Raw genomic sequence first — 19,462 nt, 5'->3', positions numbered from 1 at the left:
AGAAAAACGGCCATGCAGATACTCTTATTACTCTTTCGGATGATAATAGCAATCTCATTAGCCTGACTTGTCCACTGCCCTGGTACTTAAACCACGCTAGTGAAGCACAGAAAGGCGTTCATATAAACATTTAAAATAACATGCAGAATCATAACAACCATGATACATGTACGACACCCTGCAGAGACAGGAAGCTGATGGAGAAGCAGACCTCTGTGCTCCGTTCTCATCATAACACTCGCTGAGAATTATGGGAGGTGATGATTACCGTATTTACAGTTTAAAGGGAAGCTAAAAATTGCAAATAAAGGCCATTTTCCTGGAAAATAAGTCTGAAAATAACACAAGATGACAGGAAAAAAGCAGGGAGAGTTTCAATGAAATCTTACAGTACGAACAACCATTGACATGACCCAATATGACCCAAACTACATCAAATTTGGATTCGTTTGGAGCGGGAGAGAGGAAGAGCCCAGGCCACAGTGTGTAGTGTGTAGTAAAGTTCTTAGCGATGAATGCACGAAACCATCGCATCTCAAACATCATCTTACAACCAACCACACGGCGTTTCAGGACAAACCAGTGGATTTCTTTTTTTTTTTTTCTTTTTTGTTTTATTAAGTGATGCAAGACAGAACATGACAAGTGAAGGACAACATTTGTATTTGTATTTGCATTACATACAGACAGTGGAGACAAGACAGAGACAAGCAGGGACTCTACATTTTAACAGTCTGAAGGTGTTGAAGGCATATGTCTTTGTGTGTGTGTGTGTGTGTGTGTGTGTATGTGTGTGGGGTGTGGGGGTTGTGCACGTATATAGACATCATACATATGTATTTGTGTGCATGTATTTGTTATGGGGAAGACATTAGTTGAGATTAAGTTGTATAAATTCATGATAGACAGGAAGAGAGACACTGTGAGAATGCAGTATATACTGATAGGATGAATGTGTGGAAAGGATTAGTTTATGCAGAAAAAAGAAAACCAAAGTTAATACTTAATGTTGAAGAGGGAATGAAAAAAACTGAACAGAGGGACCCAAAAATAAATAAATAATGGGGAAAGATAAATAAATAGATGAAAAAAAAAACAACCAACCAACCAAACAAAAACAAACAAACAAACAAAACAAAAAACAAACAAAAAACAAACAAAAAAAAAACACACACAAAAAACTCAATAACAATTATGATATTGGTAATGCCACAATTTAGATTATTTTTGTTGCTGTTGCAATTCTTGCTTCTATATCAAGTCTTTGGTCTCCATTTGTTAATAATCCATCAGTTAATTTTCCATGTTTTTAAAGATTCCCTCCTTTTGTTTTTGTCCACCCCCCAGCCAGAGGACCATTCATTATAACTGTGGATGTATGATTTCAGGTAACCTACCTCAGTCGCTCCCAGACCCTTCGGAGGGAGCCGGCTGATGGGTAGACCTGTTGACAGTTTGTCAGCCAGTTGGGCCACTCCCAGACCCAATGGGAGGGAATCAGCTCATATGGGACAGCTTGTCTTGTTCACACTCCACCATTCAGGGGTCAAGGGAGCGAAATAGTGGGGGGTGGGGCACCAGGAGAAATTAGGAGAGACCAGGAGGGAATGAGCACAACCAATCAGCCAACTGCAGTGCACCATGCACATTACATGCCAACAGGAGAACAAACAAGTTAAAAAAAATAGCAAATAAATAGTAAATAAATAAATGTGTACGAAGAAGAAGGAGAGAGAGAGAGAAAAATATATATACAGTCATGGATGAAAATGTTGGCACCTCTGGAATTTTCCAGAAAATACATCATTTCTCCCAGAAATTGTTGCAATCAACAAATGTTTTTGGTATACATGTGTTTATTGCCTTAATGTGCATTGGAACAACACAAAAAATCCGAAGGAAAAAGACAACATTGACATAATTTTACACAAAACTCAAAAAATGGGCTGGACAAAATTGTTGGCACCCTCAACTTAATATTTGGTTCCACACCCTTGGGAAAAAATAACTGAAACCAATCGCTTCCTATAACCATCAACAAGCTTCTTACACCTCTCAACTGGAATTTTGGACCACTCTTCTTGTGCAAACTGCTCCAGGTCTCTCAGATTTGAAGGGGTCCTTCTTGCAACAGCAATCTTAAGATCTCTTCATAGGTGTTCAATGGGATTTAGATCCGGACTCATTGCTGGCCACTTCAGAACTCTCCAGCTTTGTCTCTAACCATTTCTTGGTGCTTTTTGAGGTATGTTTGGGGTCATTGTCCTGCTGGAACACCCATGACCTCTGACGCAGACCCAACTTTCTGACACTTGGCCCTACATTGCGGCCCAAAATCTTTTGATAGTCTCAGATTTCATGATTCCTTGCAGACAGTCAAGGCACCCAGTGCCAGAGAGCAAAACAACCCCCAAAACATCGTTGAACCTCCACCATGTTTGACTGTAGGTACTGTGTTCTTTTCTTTGTAGGCCTCATTCCGTTTTCTGTAAATAGTGGAATGACGTGCTTTTCCAAAAAGCTCTACCTTAGTCTCTCATCTGTCCACAAAATGTTCTCCCAGAAGGATTGAGGCTTACTCAGGTACATTTTTATGTACCATAGCGCTTCATCTCATTCAGATTATGACGTATGGTTCGAGCTGACACTCTTGCACCCTGAGTCTGCAGGACAGCCTGAATTTGTGTGGAAGTTGACTGAGGATGTTTATCCACCATTCCAACTATCCTGCATTGCATTCTTTTGTCAATTTTTCTCTTTCGTCCACGTCCAGGGAGATTAGCCACAGTTCCATGGGTTATAAACTTCTTGATTATATTACGCACAGTGGACAAAGGAATTTCTAGATCTCTGGAGATGGTCTTTAACCTTGAGATTGTTCATATTTTTCCACAATTTTGCTTCTCAAGTCCTCAGACAGTTCTTGGCTCCTCTTTCTCTTCTCCATGCTTGGTGTGACACACACAGGCACACAACACAAAGGTTGAGTCAAGTTTTAAACATTCTAACTGGCTTCAGGTGTGATTTCTAGATTGCCAGCACCTGTTACTTGGCACAGGTGAACTTAAATGAGCATCACTGCTGGAAATAAAATGATTTACCCACAGTTTTAAAAGGGTGCCAACAATTTTGTCTGGCCCATTTTTTGAGTTTTGTGTAAAATTATGTCAATTTTGGCTTTTTTCTTTGATTTTTTCTATTGCTCTAATGCACATAAAGGCAAAAAACATGTGTATGCCAAAAACATTTGTAACTGCAACAATTTCTAGGAGAAATTGTGTATTTTCTGGAAAATTTCCAGGGGTGCCAACATTTTCGTCCATATATATATATATATATGGTTACAGCATTTAAGAATGAATGCATTGTGAAATAAAGTAGAAAATGGGAACAACACTGGTATAGCTGTATTTTGATGTGTATATGTACAAATACTGGTGATGATAATAGTAATAATGGTTATATTTCCAATTATTGCAATAATAGTCCAGAATTCATGTTAAGTTATAGTAATTGTGTATTAATAATAGTTTTAATGATGATGAGCCATGGGGTGATTTTTTTGTCTTCAAACAGTTTGTCGTCAATGTATAGTTTGTCGACTGAGATAGTTGCCTTTTTTCCTTCTTGCATGTGTTTACGGATGGGGAGAAGTGTTTTGCATCTGTCCATGATTTCTCTGGGGAATTGATCGTTGATGCCAAAGTCTGTGCCTTTCAGGTTCTTGCCGTGACATTGTACGAGTTGTTTTTGTTTGAAGTGTTCAAATTTCGCCACAATGGGACGTAGGCATTTGTTCGCAGAGTTTTTGGGTCCAATGTGGTGTACACGGTGAAAGGTAATGTCTTTGACAGAGTCCGGGGGATTTTGAGGTTGTTTGTCATGAAGTCCTTTATCAGATGCTCCGGGTTATCATCGTGTTGTTGTTTGGGAATACCAGAAAAGACGAGATTGTCTCTCATACTGCGGGACTGGAGGTCGAGAATGGTTTCTTTCATTTGTTTTTTTCTTTAACAACGGAGTCGAGCTGAGTAGTGAGGGTTGATACAGAGTTTTGGAGGGATTTGTTTTCTTTTGCGAGTGTGTCTAATTGTTCTTGAGAGAATTTGAGGCTGTCGTGTAACTGCTGGAACTCTTTGTGCAGAACTTCGATCAGTGCGATTCTAGAGTCGAGCCCGGAAAGATCGTCATTGATGGAAATCAAAATATATCTGTGACCTCAGTACAGCACGGTTTTCCAGGGGAGTGAATGAATGAGTGTGACAGCCGGCATCTCTTGTTTTCCTGTGTTGTGGTTCTGTTACGGTCCATTGTCGGGTGTTTATCAGAGTCCATCGTACAGAGCCGGGCGTAATAATCGTCAATGTAGTCCTCTAGGTCGTCCAGGTCGCTTGTTTACATAAAATAACCTTTTTAGGGTTATGGAGATGTTTTTGTTCAATGAATAAAAGTTGGCAGAAGTTTGTTTGTGAGTCGGTTAGGCAGCCATGTTGAATCTCGCAACGGTCTCGCCGAGTCTCGTAGATTTCATGGATTTCTTTTTAGGGAAACGTGATCAACTGAAGCAGTCAAAGTCTACCATTCAGTCCTGCGGTACACCCATAATAAAAGCACAGGAAGCTTTGTATCGTGCCAGCCTTCGGATCGCCAGAGCTGGTAAGCCTCATACAACTGGCGAACAACTGTGTCTTCCTTTAGCAAAAGAGATGACACGCATCATGTGTGGAGAGAAAGCTGCCAAAGAGTTAAACTTAGTGCTGCTTTCCAATGATACTGTATCACAGAGAATAACAGAATTACAGTCGTTATTTTGACATCCAGCTTGACGAGACCACATATGTTTCAGATTTGGCTAATTTATTGGTCTATGAATATGATGGTGCAGCTCAGGAGGACTTTATGTTCAGCCACTCACTTGAAACCAGAACGACTGCAGAGCACATATTTCAGGTTTTGGACGTGTTTATCAAAGAGAATGGACTAGACTGGAAAAAATTTGTGTGGGAGTGTGTACAGACGACGCAAGGGCTATGACAGGTCGTAACAGTGGAGTAGCAGCTCGCATCCAAGAGATGGCACCTGAGATGCGCTGGACTCACTGCAGCATCCATCATGAGGCACTGGCAGCGAAGAAAATGCCTGATGACCTTAAGTCCATGCTTGACTCTGCCTGAAAACTGAATTTTTTTAAGGCCAGACCAATGAATGCTCGCTTATTTCATGTGCTCTGTGAGGACATGGGCAGTGAGCATGTCCAACTCCTGCTCCATACTGAAGTAAGGTGGCTTTCAAAAGGAAAGGTGCTTTCAAGGCTTCTGAATTGCACAGAGAGGTCCAGATGTTCCCCCTTTCAGACATTTTTGAGGACACTGTGTGGCTCAGTCAGCTGGCACACTTGTCTGACATTTTTTCCCGTTTAAATGAACTGAATTTGGGACTACATAGACTTTGTCTCAATGTTTTTGATGTGCAGGACAAAATTAACGCTTTGCAGAAAAAGTTGGAGCTGTTTGAAATCAAAGTCAAGACAAGTGATGTGTCAGCTTTCCCTGCTTTGGAGAGTTTTCTGTCCGACAATGACCTGACGCTTGATGATGGAGTCAGGGAAAACATCGCTGCACACCTTGCAGTGCTCAGACAACAGTTCAGTGATTATTTCTCTGTGACGCCTGAAGCTGAAGCTAGCAGCTGGATGAGAAACCCTTTCAGCATCTACACCTCTCAAATGGCTTCAGTGGACTTAACTGTCAGTGAGCAGGAAAGTTTGATAGAGTTGTCTTGTGATGAAACATTGAAGACATCTTTCAGAAAGCATACATTGTTGGACTTTTGGATAAAGCAGTACAGTGAATACCCTGTGCTTTCCGACAAGGCCGTGCACTTTCTCCTTCCTTTTGTGACCACTTATCTGTGCGACAAAGGCTTTTCTTCACTTGCTGTCATAAAAACAAAGTACAGAAGCAGGATGGAAGCTGAGCCAAACTTGAGACTGAAGCTGACCTCCATTGACCCAGACATTGCAGGACTGTGTTCACAGAGGCATGCACACCTATCACATTTAGCTCATGTAAGTTGTCATCAACATAATGTGTGTTTTAATTAAGTACAGTTGTAATTGTTAAGGCTCTTCCTCACTTTCTTAATTCTCATTGTTCTTGTTTCTTCCTCTGTGTGTGTGTGTGTGCGTGTGTGTGTGGGTGTGTGTTTCAGAAAGCAGTCATAGACGATTTGGACCAACAAGAAAGGCTTCAGTTGACTTTAGTTCAGTAGTTGTTAACAGCTCTTACTGTTACTTGCAGCTACACAAAGAGCCGATATATTTTTTTTGATCAAACACAATACAGTGTTAACATTTAAGTACAGTACAGTTCTATTTGACTTTCAAGCCCAATGCATTTTCATTTTATATTATTTAAGTGCAGGGTGTTTTTTTATGTTATTTAAGTACAGTGTGTTTACATTTATTTAAGGACAGTTTTTTATGTAACTTTCAGGTGCAATACATTTTAATTGAATCATTATTTAAGTACAGTTTCTTATTTTCTTATATTTAAGAGCAGTATTAGTGTTCATACTGTGTTTGTGTATTGTTTAAAGCGGCTGAAAATAATAATAAATAAACCTATTAGGAATAAAATCTCCTTGTTATTGAACTGCATAGCTATAGCTTAATACCTACTACTGTATCTTAATGTTGGTCATTATGGTGGTACTTGGAGAACCAATTATTTTCTGAGGTGGTACTTGTCATAAAAAGTTTGAGGACCACTGCCCTAGACAATGTTTCATGTTTCCCTTTCAAAAATTATCTGGGGACATTAAAGCAACTGGTAAGAAGACCACAAAACCCTGTCGAACAAGTTGTACAGCGCTTAGGTGAAAAACCCAGCTGTCCTCAAGGAAAGATCAAGGAAATGAGGAACAAGCCTCAACCACCACATGTCTGTGGTCAAACTCTCTCTAACGTTCCTCCTTGTATACAGTACAAAAGATGCATATACGAGGGAAACATAATATCTTGTTCTCAAAGCTACAACTACTTTGATGTTGAGGGCAAAGTTGCTGTTGGGAAGAACATTGTGGAATTTGCATCTGGAGAAATGTATGCTGTGTGCCAGTTTTATGATAGACAAGGATGCTTTTACGATTATCCTATTGACGTTTCTTGTATGGGGATCAGAAAGGTGACACAGCTCGCTGACAGGCTTCATGGCGTGATTCTGACTGACTTGACAAAAAAACTGACTGCTTTCTGTTCAAGATGAAAATGTGGCCTTTCCCCAGGTACACGACTGTTGATCTACCTCATATTAATTTTGCAGCATGCCCCTCTTCAGCATTGTGGAGTTCAGGGAGGAAATGACAAGTGAAGGAAGGGCTCCTGTGGATATTATTCCATCATGTTGGCTCACTGATGAGGACAAGACAGACTGTTTTTGGCCACTAGGCCACAATCTTAATGTCACCAAGGCAGTGAAACAGCGACAATGACTAGATGCTTCATGGGGGACATGCAGGTAAGGAAAAGGGTTTTTTGGTTGGGGGTTAGGAGGGATTAGGTGCAACAATATAGCTGAAAGCATGTGTTTTGTTTTGTTTTTGTCACTTGACAGACACATATGAGGATGCTCGATGCAAGCTTGCCCAAGCAGAGGCTACTTCTGATCTTCAAACAGACAACGATGTACCAAAGAAAAGACAAAGACGGTAAGTGTAGTGTTTCCCACAGGACCGGAATCTATTTGTGGTGGTGGGTTGCAGGGGGGAGGACATGGAGTTTGATTTGGATTTGAATATAAAACTTTTAATGTAAAATGTAAACAAACACCAAATAAACTTAGTTTAATATAAATACATTAAAATAAATAAATGATAAATTAAAAAATACAATAGCTAAATCAAAAGGAGTAACAATTTCGTTAAATTTTGTTCATGCAGAATGGCCTCTCAGCAGCTGTATAATGTTTAATTCAGCCCCAAATGGCACTAGTTTGGTGACTGAAATAGACTGTTGGATTGGATTTTTAATAAAATTGTTTGCAGAAAGTAAAAGTCAATATAAAGTCAAATTTAGCAGTTTTTTTTTTTAAATGGACTTATACATAATATAATGAAATACACAAATCATGAAATACTCAGTCTTTTACAGTGTATGGAAAGTCCTGAAATGTTTTCTATGCTATGTTTACTATTGATGATTTTAAAATGATTATTTCTCTCATTAAGGGTGAAGCAAACCTACACAAAACTCACCAATCCTGCATGTAGCCAGAGGCCAAAATCCTGCAGTCTAGTCCTCAATTGAGGCTCACAACAGTGATTATATTAGTCTGTTATCTGTGCTGATGAACGCTGGACCAGTTTCTGACAAGTTCATGACATGAGAGCGTCTTTAGACCTTATTTAATAAACTCTCCTGTGTGATCATGGGGGGAAAAGTTTGTCTGGAACTTATCAACTACTTGTTGTCAGTGTTTTGAACTGTTAGGCTGAGATAAGTCTCTGTAGTTCCGGAGAAGTGGATCACATTTGTCCGTTGCTGGGTCGTCTTCTCTCCGATATGTACGACTCTGGCAGGGAGTTTTCAGCAGAATGTTCTCACCCAGGCAAATCTTGTTTTCTGGGTTAAGTATCTTTATGAGATTTTTTTATATCATGGCTTTTCAGCAACACTGGGCTCATGTCTTTAGCAGCGTGTTATGTTACTGCAGTCATCTTGCAGCGTATTTTAACAAATACCACGCGAGTTTGACCTCCTCCTTTTCAAAGTTGAACGACTGTTCAACACTGCAGATCCAGGGCTATTTCTCACTGTCTTAAAAGGCATGTAACTCTCCATGCTGCTCTGTTTACCTTCCTCTTCCCCTATTGCATTACGCTGTCAGGGAAGAAAATCTAGGAAATTTAGGGTTCTTTTCTTCTTTTTTTTTTTTTTTGCAGTTTTGGCAGCAACTCCTGGGTCCAGTGCTGCCCAACTGGTGTAATGCCATAATTTCAGTAAAATTGAAATTCAGCTGCTGTAATGCTTGCCAGAAAATACAGTTCTCATGGTGTCAGAGCTTTAAGAGCTGGAGGCAGCACAAAATTAGCTGGTGCTTACAGATTTTTCAAAACCCTGTATGCTGCATTGTGTCAAACTGATCTTAAACCGTTAAAATGTTTCTTAATGTTGCAGTCTGTAACCTAGGTCACAAAATGAACAGATTTTTTTTTTTTAACGAATTCAAGGGTGACAAAAAGATTTTAAAAAATGGTAAACATAATTGATTCATGTGGTGGGAAAAATTTATTGTAAATTTTGAGAAAGTGGTTAAAAATGTAATTGTTTATAGTAATTATTATTTTATAATAAATGCCATGGTATTCAACTAAAATCTCTTAATCTCCCATGGTAGAAAAAAATCATGCTCTATGCAGTTTTAAATCTCACATGGTGCTATCATCTAATCATACCACAGTGTTTTAAACAGGAATTTATCAGAAAGACACAGAGAGGCTGAGAGCCATCACCGCTGCAAACAAGTGTGCTCAAACTTTGTTTAAACTCCAGAAACATTATCAAAGCTTTACGTATGAATCAAACTCCTGTTTAAGTTATTTGACAACAGGAAGGACCAGCCTGAACTCAACAAAGGATGTGTTTAATTGTTTAGAACTATCTTGAATAGTGACTTTTCCATCTCTCATAGTCTGTCAAAATATTAAAATATGTTCCTTTTAAATTAAATGCAGTAGGGATGTTACTTAATTGGTTAAAGCAACGATTGCTAGTGTAACTTGTCCATCAAAGAAGGCATCAGAGACACACACTTTGCTCTTTTGAGATACACACATGCAAAAACACACCAAAGGTGCTGTATAGAAGTAAACAAAAGTGCATGTTTTACCAGTGGTGTGGCAGTGTCTCTCAGTTCTTCAGTGTAACCGCCATGAAGCCATTGGAAAGTAAAGTCTTATTTCCTTGAATCACTACCCTGTCTTTGGCAGCACTTTCTCTCATCACTTTTTATGTTCATTGTTCACTGCTGTACTCTATCTGCGTGTGTCTCTTTCTTTCTCTCTCATTTACAGTGTTTCAGAAACATAATTTCTCATATCCTTAATTTCATTTCTCATAACCTTAATTTCATTTGTCATAACCTTAATTTGTAGGCTAAAATACTATTGAAAAAACTTTGAGGCAGTTTTTCCTGTACAGCTGTCATCATATTAAAGATGACGACAATGCACGCTGCCTGGCCAAAAAAAAGTCGCCACCTGGATTTAACTAAGAAGTAAATCTTGTGACATTGCAGAAGCTTATCGAAACAATGCCACAGCGAATGCGTGCTGTAATCAAAGCTAAAGGCGGTCCAACGAAAATTAATGTGTGACCTTTTTTTTGGTGGCGACTTTTTTTTTGGCCAGGCAGTGTATTCAACTGACTGATCAGGCAGTGTTCAACTAAGTTATCAATGCTGACAAAGAATAATCTGCCTTTTATTTATTTGGCACAAGACTTTTAAGACTCATAATTGTGGATAACACTGTGTTATGAAAGAAATGCCTATCAGAAACAAGTTGACCACATTTTCCTACCATAACCTGACTTTGTTCAGCTGTGTACCTAATGCTGCTAGCCAATTAGTATTGTTAATTCAACAAATTGGAACAAAAACAGATAGGATGGAATGCACTGCAATATTTGCATTATATTGTATGTCTGCCTAGTACTGTCTTGATAACATTTGAGTAACTTCTTATTTTTTCTTTTATCTGAATGTAGGCGATCCATGAAAGCCCTGCCCCTTGAAACAAGTGAAGAGGAATCTGATACATGTGGTGACGATGTAATGCCACCCTCTCCTCCCATTGAATTTGGTAGCCATTTTAAAGCATATAAGCCAAGTGTAAGCCTGAGAGTAACCAACCAGGATGTTTGCTAAGGAGGCACCAGTAGACTACCTAGAGTAAATTAATATAGTGCCACCTCAACTCTGAGAAGCCCCAGTGCCACCCCGACTCTGAGAAACACGAGTGCCACCCCGACTCTGTGAAGCCCCAGTGTTACCTGAGAGTGGTAGTTGGACACCTCCGCAATATATCTGGCGCAGTGACAAGGAAATCTGATGTAAGATTTCAAAATAAAAGACTTCTCAAATACGCCACAGTAACAACTCAACTGCCTAACTTGAAAATGAAATAAGGAAAAAAATACCAGACTTTCAATTGAAATATTTAAGAAACCCTATGTTTCCACACAGTGGTAGTTGAAGACCCAAACAAAATTTGTGGCACAGTCCCAAGGCCATCTGAAGAAAGATTTCAAAATAAAAGCCTTCTCAAATATGACACAGTAACAACTCAACTGCCTAACTTGAAAATGAAACAATAAGGAAAAAAATACTAGACTTAAATTAAAATATTTAAGAAACCCTATGTTTCCACACACTCATTCCACCTCACAGTGCACAGTGGTATTTGAAGACCCAAACATTATTTCTGGCACAGTCCCAAGGCAATCTGATGAAAGATTTCAAAATAGAAGCCGTCTCAAATATGCCACAGTAACAACTCAACTGCCTAACGTCAAAATGAAATACTGGGGCAAAAATTGCCCAACTTTAAACTGAAAAATTTAAGAAAACTCCATGTTTCCACACACTCATTCCACCTCACAGTGGTAGTTGAAGAACCTAACAACATTTCTGGCACAGTCCCAAGGCAATTTGATGGAAGATTTCAAAATAAAAGCCTTCTCAAATATGCTACAGTGATAACTGCCAAACTTTAAAATGAAATACTAAGACACAAAATGCCCAACTTTAAATTGAAATATTCAATTGAGTTTTCTCAAAAGGACATCACATATGGACTTGTTATGGACAATAAGAAAAACAACTCTCTGGTAAAAGTTATTCTCATTCTTGGAAAGTTTTACATTCACAAATGCAGATCCATGAAATCAGTCCCAAAATTCTGTATCGTTTTCAATGAGTTCCTAGTATTATATCAAAACATGTAAAGTCATGAAAAACGAGAAGGCAAGGAAACTTCTGGACACTACAGAGGAATACAAACTATAAGAAAAGCCCTAGCACTTTATTTTCTGTTTTTTAGTTTTGTTTTTCTTTCATAAACTGATTATTTTTTATTTAATGTTATTACTTTTGACTTGTTTATTTTAATTATTTTCTCTATTTTGCAATTTCACCTTTGTATTGAACATGCACCTGTGTCTGTGTTTTTATATTTTTGTAAAAGATCACAATGACGGTTTTTTCAGGGGTGGATAGATTATACCCTGCTGGCGCCTCCGGGAGGCGCCAGGGAGTAAATCAATCGCACAGTCATGGGGGCGGTGCGGAGGAAGGGAGACGGCTAGCGCTTTGCTAAACACTGGGGCCAAATCGTGGTACTCAGGAGGAACGTTAGAAAGATCAGGAGGAGGGGGAGTGACTGAGAGACAGTTAACAAGAGGATTGCAGAACGTAAACAGTGGGAGTGGCAATGGACGCTCCAATTGGTGATGGTAGCGGTTGTCCAATTGATGTGGGGCTTATGACGTTGTAACCAGGGGAGACCTAAAACTACAGGGGTGTGAAGGGACAGAATAACAAAAAGCTGAAGACTTTCGAGATGATTACCGGAGATAATGAGAGTAATGGGAACAGTCTGGTGGGTAACCTTAGCAATGAGCCTGCCATCTAAGGCAGTGACAGTCTTAGGAGCAGTTAAGGGTTCTAGGGGGAGCTGGAGCTGATGGGCGAGACTGTCCTGAATAAAATTATCATCTGCTCCGGAGTCAATAAGGGCTTGAATGGGGACAGAATCTCAACCCCACAATAAACTGGAGGGGATAGCTATGCGCAGGGGAGGGCTAGAGGAGGAAGTAGTTTGGCGCACGCGAGTGCCCTCGTTCACGGGTGAGCCCTGTCTTATGGCGTCTGAGGACATGTAGCGAGGAAGTGGCCAGCCTGACCACAGTAGATACACAGTTTAAGATTAATTCTTCTCTGGCGCTCACTAGGCATAAGACGGGTTCTACCTAGCTGCATGGGTTCTTCTACAGAGGAAGAGAGGGTGTCAGCCGGAGGTCTAGGTCTCACTGAGGGAGAAGGAGCGGACTGGCCAGAAGAGGGAGCTACAGGATGGGGTCTGAAAGTCCTTTGCTGACTCCTTTCCCTTTGTCTTTCCCTCAAGCGATTATCTATGCATATGGCTAAAGAAATAAGGCCCTCAAGGGAATCAGGTTCGTCTCTGGAGGCTAATTCATCCTTTAACTCTTCAGAAAGGCTTCGAAGAAAAACTCTCTTGAGTTCAGCCTCCCCCCACCCGCTTTCTGAAGCCACAATACGGAAATCAATAGAAAAGTCTGCCACTGACCTAGAGCCCTGAGAAAGGGAAAATAAACGCCTAGCTGCCTCCTGGCCCTGGAGGGGGTGATCAAATATACGGCATAATTCTCGGTAGAACTTAGAAAAGGACGCTACACTGGAGATTCCCTCTCCCAGATAGAGGTGGCCCAGCGGGAGGCTTTCCCACGTAACAAATTAATTACAAAAGCTATCTTAGCCCTGTCCGTGGGATAACTCAGGGGTTGCTGGTCAAACATTAAAGAACAACGTAAAAGAAAGCCACTAGCCTCCCCTATCTCTCCTGAAAAGAAATCCGGGGGGGTACCTGAGGCTCTCTAAAGGGGTGGTGGGGAGGGGAAGGTGATGGGTCAACTAAAGGTGGCTGATTACTAACAGGTGAAGGAGCCGGTTGGGGGTGGTGAGGCTGATTGGCAGAGAGTTATTGATCCGATGTGCTGGAGACCTGAGTGCTTAGAGTCTGTAGAGATTGCATGATACCTTTGAGCATGTTTTCGTGCTGTCTGAGGCGTTGTCCTTGATGAGGATCTGCTGAGTCCATTTCTGGCCTGAGTCTTCTGTTGTGTGAGTGGTAATGTTGGACCCAGAATGCAGAGGCGGAGGAGCAGTTTCAACAGTTTTATTGTGCAGGTAAGGGAAGAGGGAGGGGGAATCCAAGAGTCCAGGGGAGTGAGAGAGAGTGCTGGGGCTGGCTGCTGTGATCAAGGAGTGAGGCACTGGAAGAGAAAGGAGAGGCATGTTAGAAGCACGTCCACAAAAACACAAGCACTGGTGATAACTCAAAAAGATCATCAATAAACTCTGGAGACTTCTCTGGAGGTTTCTCATAAAGAGTGAGCCTGGAGCTGAAGTTTACTGCGAGGGAAGGTAGTCAAGACTCGGGCGCTGTAGAGAGCTGCAGCCGGTATAAAGTAGTTCACGTCTGATGAGTGATTTGCTGCAGGTGTGATCTCTCCACAGCACCAGGGGCGGGGTGAATGCCTCAGGGAGAGCAAAGAAAAGTTAGCAGCAAGCATGAAAGACTCCGGAAACCCGAAGATTACCAAAAAAGACAATATCTCCAAAGTAAAACACCACAAATACATTGTTTTCATGATAATCCTATTAAATCAACATTTATGTTCATGAACTGAAGTGCAAACATGACTGTAGGCAGAAGATTCAACCAACATAGACCTGCTTTCTAAAAATGATGGGCTTTCAAATACATTAAAGGGTTTAAAGATACGCATTTAAAAGTATAAAAATCTGGGACATGCACATTTGAGACAAAACCGTTACAAGAGAAAAGGGCTACTAAGTGCAGAAAAAAGGAAAAAGTCAGCAAACTGTTCAGCTCCTGGTGGGCAATTTGTGCTTTTTAAGAGCAAAATCCTTTGGTCTGAGGAAGATCTTTTAGATGCCAACATTGTATGGGATCACATAAGGGTCATACATATTTTGAACACAAAGTTAAGGTTTATACACTTGAAAAAAAAAGTTATTTGCAGAAAAAAAATGTGTGCATCTGTGAAACAATTAATTCATGCATGCATAGAAAAAATAATTGTAGCTGTAAAATTATTTTGTGATCACAGTTCTGATTTTCATGTGCAAAAAATATTAGGGCACAAATTGAAAGAACAGAAACACAAACATTTTTTCAGCCACAAACCTCTTCTGCACATGTGCAAATCTGAACTGGGAGCACAAAAAACATTTACAGCCACAATTTTTTTTTCCCCATGCATGCATACTTTTCTCTACAACTGCAATTTGTTTTACAGATGCCCTATTTTTTCGTCAGTTACAAATATTTTTTTCAAATGTGCAAACTTTAACTCTGTGCACACATTTACCTCTACAGATACAAAATCAAAGTATTTATGACCCTTATTTGATCCCATAGAATTTGCTTTAAAATGCTGGGTAACATACTTCAAAGTTTTCAGGTATATACACAGAAATTTTTCAGGGATATTTCAGTTCATCACTGACACATTTGGGAAATATCTGAAAATGTCCAGGTACTTTTTATTGAGTATTTAGATGTTTAAAAATATTCAAAGATATTTTAGGTAAGTTCTTTGGAAAGTTAGAAATTCTGCTGGATTTTAGAAAGGAACATTTCCATGAAAATGCAAACTTTTAATCACCCCCAACAGGTGGGATGAACTAAAAATGAATTCCAAATGAAAGCCAAGGTCTCAGGAGATTAAAAAAAGAAAGATGTTATGAAATCAAACAGTGCTTCAATGAGATAATAGTCCAGGGATCCGCATATTTATGCAACCAATTTTTTCCTCCTAAAAATATATTTTCAGTTGAAGTAGTGAGGTTACAGCTCACATTAAATGTGAGAAACCTTCTGAAATGAATTGCATTTGACTTTTTTTGTTTGGGGCATGTAGACTTATATCCACTTTATACCAGGTTTAAATGCAGACGCAGAGACATGAACATTTTTTCTGATTTAATTTATTAAGGTCACAATTTCTATATTACACATCTTCCATGTACATCAGAAATAAAAGCAGGGAAAAGAAAATATGGTGTTATACCATAAACCTCTTATTAAAACTTCTTTTACAAAAGAAAATTTGTTATTGACACCATTTACATCTCCTTTTCATGTACAGGAAAGTGACAGTGGTTTAGTTGTACATGGAAAATTCTGGAGCAACAAAAATTATTTTGATATTTACATATTTTTCGTGTTTACTACATCCCCAGGATTTTATTACATGATCGACCCTGATTAAGAATTCAACTGCACTCATCAGCACAGGGTAAAAATCAGAGGTAAAAATGTAAATAGGCAACTTTACCGATGAAATGTTCATCATAATACATTCATTTAATCACACTGAAGTTTTCTCAGTAGTTGTCCCGGCTTAAATCACAGTCTCAGCCAGGGTTCAGCAGCTTAAATCCACACTCTTTCCAACACTGGTGCAGTTTCTTCAAAAGAACGTCTCAAACTCAGTTAGTCTGGAAACATGATGCCTGAGGGTCAAATATAAGGCTACCTGAAGGCTAACCATAAACATGACAACGGTGGACAACCATGGTTTTTCTTTGACAGACAGTCAGCACTGTGATTTAATGTTCCTCAGTAACCACACCTCTTTGAACCAAATCAAAAACACTCTCCATAAAAAGCAACCACACTACCTACTCTACTTATTTCATACTGGAAAAGACATATTAATCTTCTTATTAGACGGTACTGTTGTTAAGAAGCACTGACTCTTCATAGTAGTGGATGCAACCTCATAGTTTTATAAACACAGCCAATATTAAAGTGCCTTACACCTGTATGGAAAATAGTGAGAAATAACAAACTGAGTTATGTCTAGAACATTTTAAAAGTGGTGAAGTATTGAGGTGTAGAGCCTGTGTGTGGATTTTTTCCACCACAGTACTCCTGCAGGGGATTTTTTGGGGCAGTTTAGAGCTGAGCCTGACACAGACAGAGCAAACTGTGAGCCTAAATCCTCATGAATGGACTGATAAAGAGAATGACGTTCATTTTTAGGCAAAACAAGCAGGTGAGTCTGTGTCTGTAGGGAGGGTGGGACTTTAGTTGAAGACTTCAGAGAACTACAGCTCTGTACAGCGTACACAACACATACACAATCTTACAATATTTAAATGTGATGTTTTAAGTTCTTATTTTCACCTTTTGTCAATTCTTTTAATCTTTCGTGTAATATGTATTTAATTTATAATGTTTTTGCTGGTGTTTGAATGCTCTTAAAGGTCATGTACAGGGATGCACAATATTGAATTTCTGCTGATAAACACAAACACATATTGGCTGAAACGCAATCAATACTGATATTTAAATAAAGTTCAGACCCAAAACTTCATTTCTGAAAACAGATGTGCATGCTCTGTAAGCATGCACTAATCATTTCAGGGGTGAAAAAGGGGCTAATTAATGACGGTCCTCGTTCGGACTCATAGATCCATAGTTATGGACATAACTTACGATCTATTTCGACCTCACTCAGACCATCACCACGGTCTAACCGTGGATGAATCATGGCAACAAGGTCGCGAGGAACTTAAGATTCTGCCTCGTCATTATGTTCCACGGCCGACATGAGAACAGTGGAGCTGATCGCTGCAGATGTCACATTGACTCTGTAAAATCTAGCGAAAGTACATGGTGAGCTCCATGATGCTGCTGCACATATGTCACTGAGGCCACCCCCCTCAAAGCTGCCCATGAAGTGGCCATACTGCGCGTAGAGTGTGCCACAAGGCCCTCCGGGGCTGGGAGCCCTTGAAGAGAGTAGGCCTGAGAAATAGTTTCAACCAACCAGTGGGACAGGCGTTGCTTAGACAGAGGATGTCCCAAGCACTTACCACCATAACACACAAACAGCTGAGTATGTGCCTGTCTCAGCTGTCGTGTCCACTCAACATATGCCCTCAATGCCCGTACTGGGCACAGTGTGTGGAGAGCTATTCCCCCTTGACAGGCTGGTTCAGGATGAAAAGCCTCCACATCAATAGCCTGGTTCACAGCCTGAGGACTCACTACCTTGGGTAGGAAGAATGGATTTGGCCAGAGAGACACCCTGGCATTCTCAGGTTTCCATCTTAAACATTCATCACTCACAGAGAGTGCATGTAGCTCACCCACCCTCTTAGCCGAGCACATAGCTAAGAGAAAAGCTGTCTTATGTGACAGAAGTTTAAGAGATGACTGTTCTAGTGGTTCGTATGGGGCCCCAGCTAATGACCTCAACACCAGGGGGAGGTCCCATGATAGGGCTCTCAGACACCTGCCAGGTCGTAGACGGCTGGCCCCTTTGAGAAACTAGGACACCAGAGGGTGCTTCCCCATAGAAAGACCCCCTACTCGCTCATGAAACACTGAGATGGCTGCAGTGTAAACCCTCAGGGTGTTAGCTGCCCTCCCCGACTCCAAGAGAGCCTGGAGGAAGTGGAGCACTGAGGCCAGAGGGCAGGTGACAGGGTCCAGTTCTCTGTCCTGGCACCAAGAAGAGAACAGCCTCCACCTCTGTTGGTAATTGGTTCGTGTCGAGGGTGCCCTGGCATTGTTTATGGTCTCCAAGACAGCCTCACTCAGATCCTGAGAGGCGGACTGAGGAGGGGCCAGGCCCACAGCTGTAAGATAGCTGGGTTTGGATGCCAGATTTGTCCCGCTGCCTGAGAGAGGAGATCCGCCCTGAGTGGAAGAGGGCAGGGTTTGCCGTGCACGAGGCGAAGAAGGGCTGTTTCCTTGGCCAATGGGGTGCTATCAACAGAACCCTGTAAGCCCCCTGAGTGACCCTGGTCAGCACATGGGGAACCAGGGGTAGTGGGGGTACAGTAACCCTTCCGGCCACTTGTGAGACAGTGCATCCAGGCCCAAGGGCCCGCTTGGATAAGTCAGGGAGAACCACTCTTGACAATGAGTCGTTTCCTGTGATGCAAAGAGATCGACCTGCGGTACACCAAAGTGCGCCCACAACCCTGTCACTACTTGTGGGTGTAGCCTCCATTCTCCTGGGGCGGCCCCGACCTGGAGAGGAGATCTGCCCCCCTGTTCAGGACCCCTGGTATATGAACTGCCCTGAGGGAGGCCAGGCGTGGGAAGGCCCAGAACAGAAGACTCTGAGCCACCTTGAGGCATTGCCGAGACCTCGTACCCCCCTGGTGATTTATATGATACACAGTGGCAGAGCTGTCTGTCCTCACAAGGACGTGCCTGCCATCTATGAAGGGTAACAGGGCTCTTAGGGCCAGATGAACAGCCCTGAGCTCCAGCACATTGATGTGTTCCTTGTCCCATGGGGGTCTCCAAAGACCCCTCACCATCCTGCCTTCCCACACTGCCCCCCAACCTGTGCGTGAGGCATCTGTTGATACAAGCGTCCGCCTGGAAGGCAGGTTTCCCAGGGGGACTCCCCCTGTAAGTGTCCTGTAGCTCCGCCAAGGACGCAGGGCTCTCAAACACGCCTGTGTTACAAGGAACTTCACACACCTGTCCCTGTGTGGGTGTAGTTTGAAGGCATTCAGCCACTGTTGGAGTGGCCGGGCCCTGAGAAGACCTAGTGGAACAACCACCACTGCTGCTGAGATCAGTCCCAGCAGTCTCTGAAAACAGACCA

The 19,462-nt window shown here is 41.2% G+C and overlaps 1 pseudogene; it reads right to left on the bottom strand.

The window, feature by feature from the left end:
* Positions 1–17,404: 17,404 nt before the first annotated feature.
* On the bottom strand, positions 17,405–18,435 carry LOC121506735 (annotated as a pseudogene).
* Positions 18,436–19,462: the final 1,027 nt, after the last annotated feature.

The sequence above is a fragment of the Cheilinus undulatus genome, linkage group 3 (genome assembly GCF_018320785.1).
Source record: "Cheilinus undulatus linkage group 3, ASM1832078v1, whole genome shotgun sequence".
NCBI lineage: Eukaryota > Metazoa > Chordata > Actinopteri > Labriformes > Labridae > Cheilinus > Cheilinus undulatus.
This window is presented reverse-complemented; position numbering and strand designations above follow the sequence as displayed.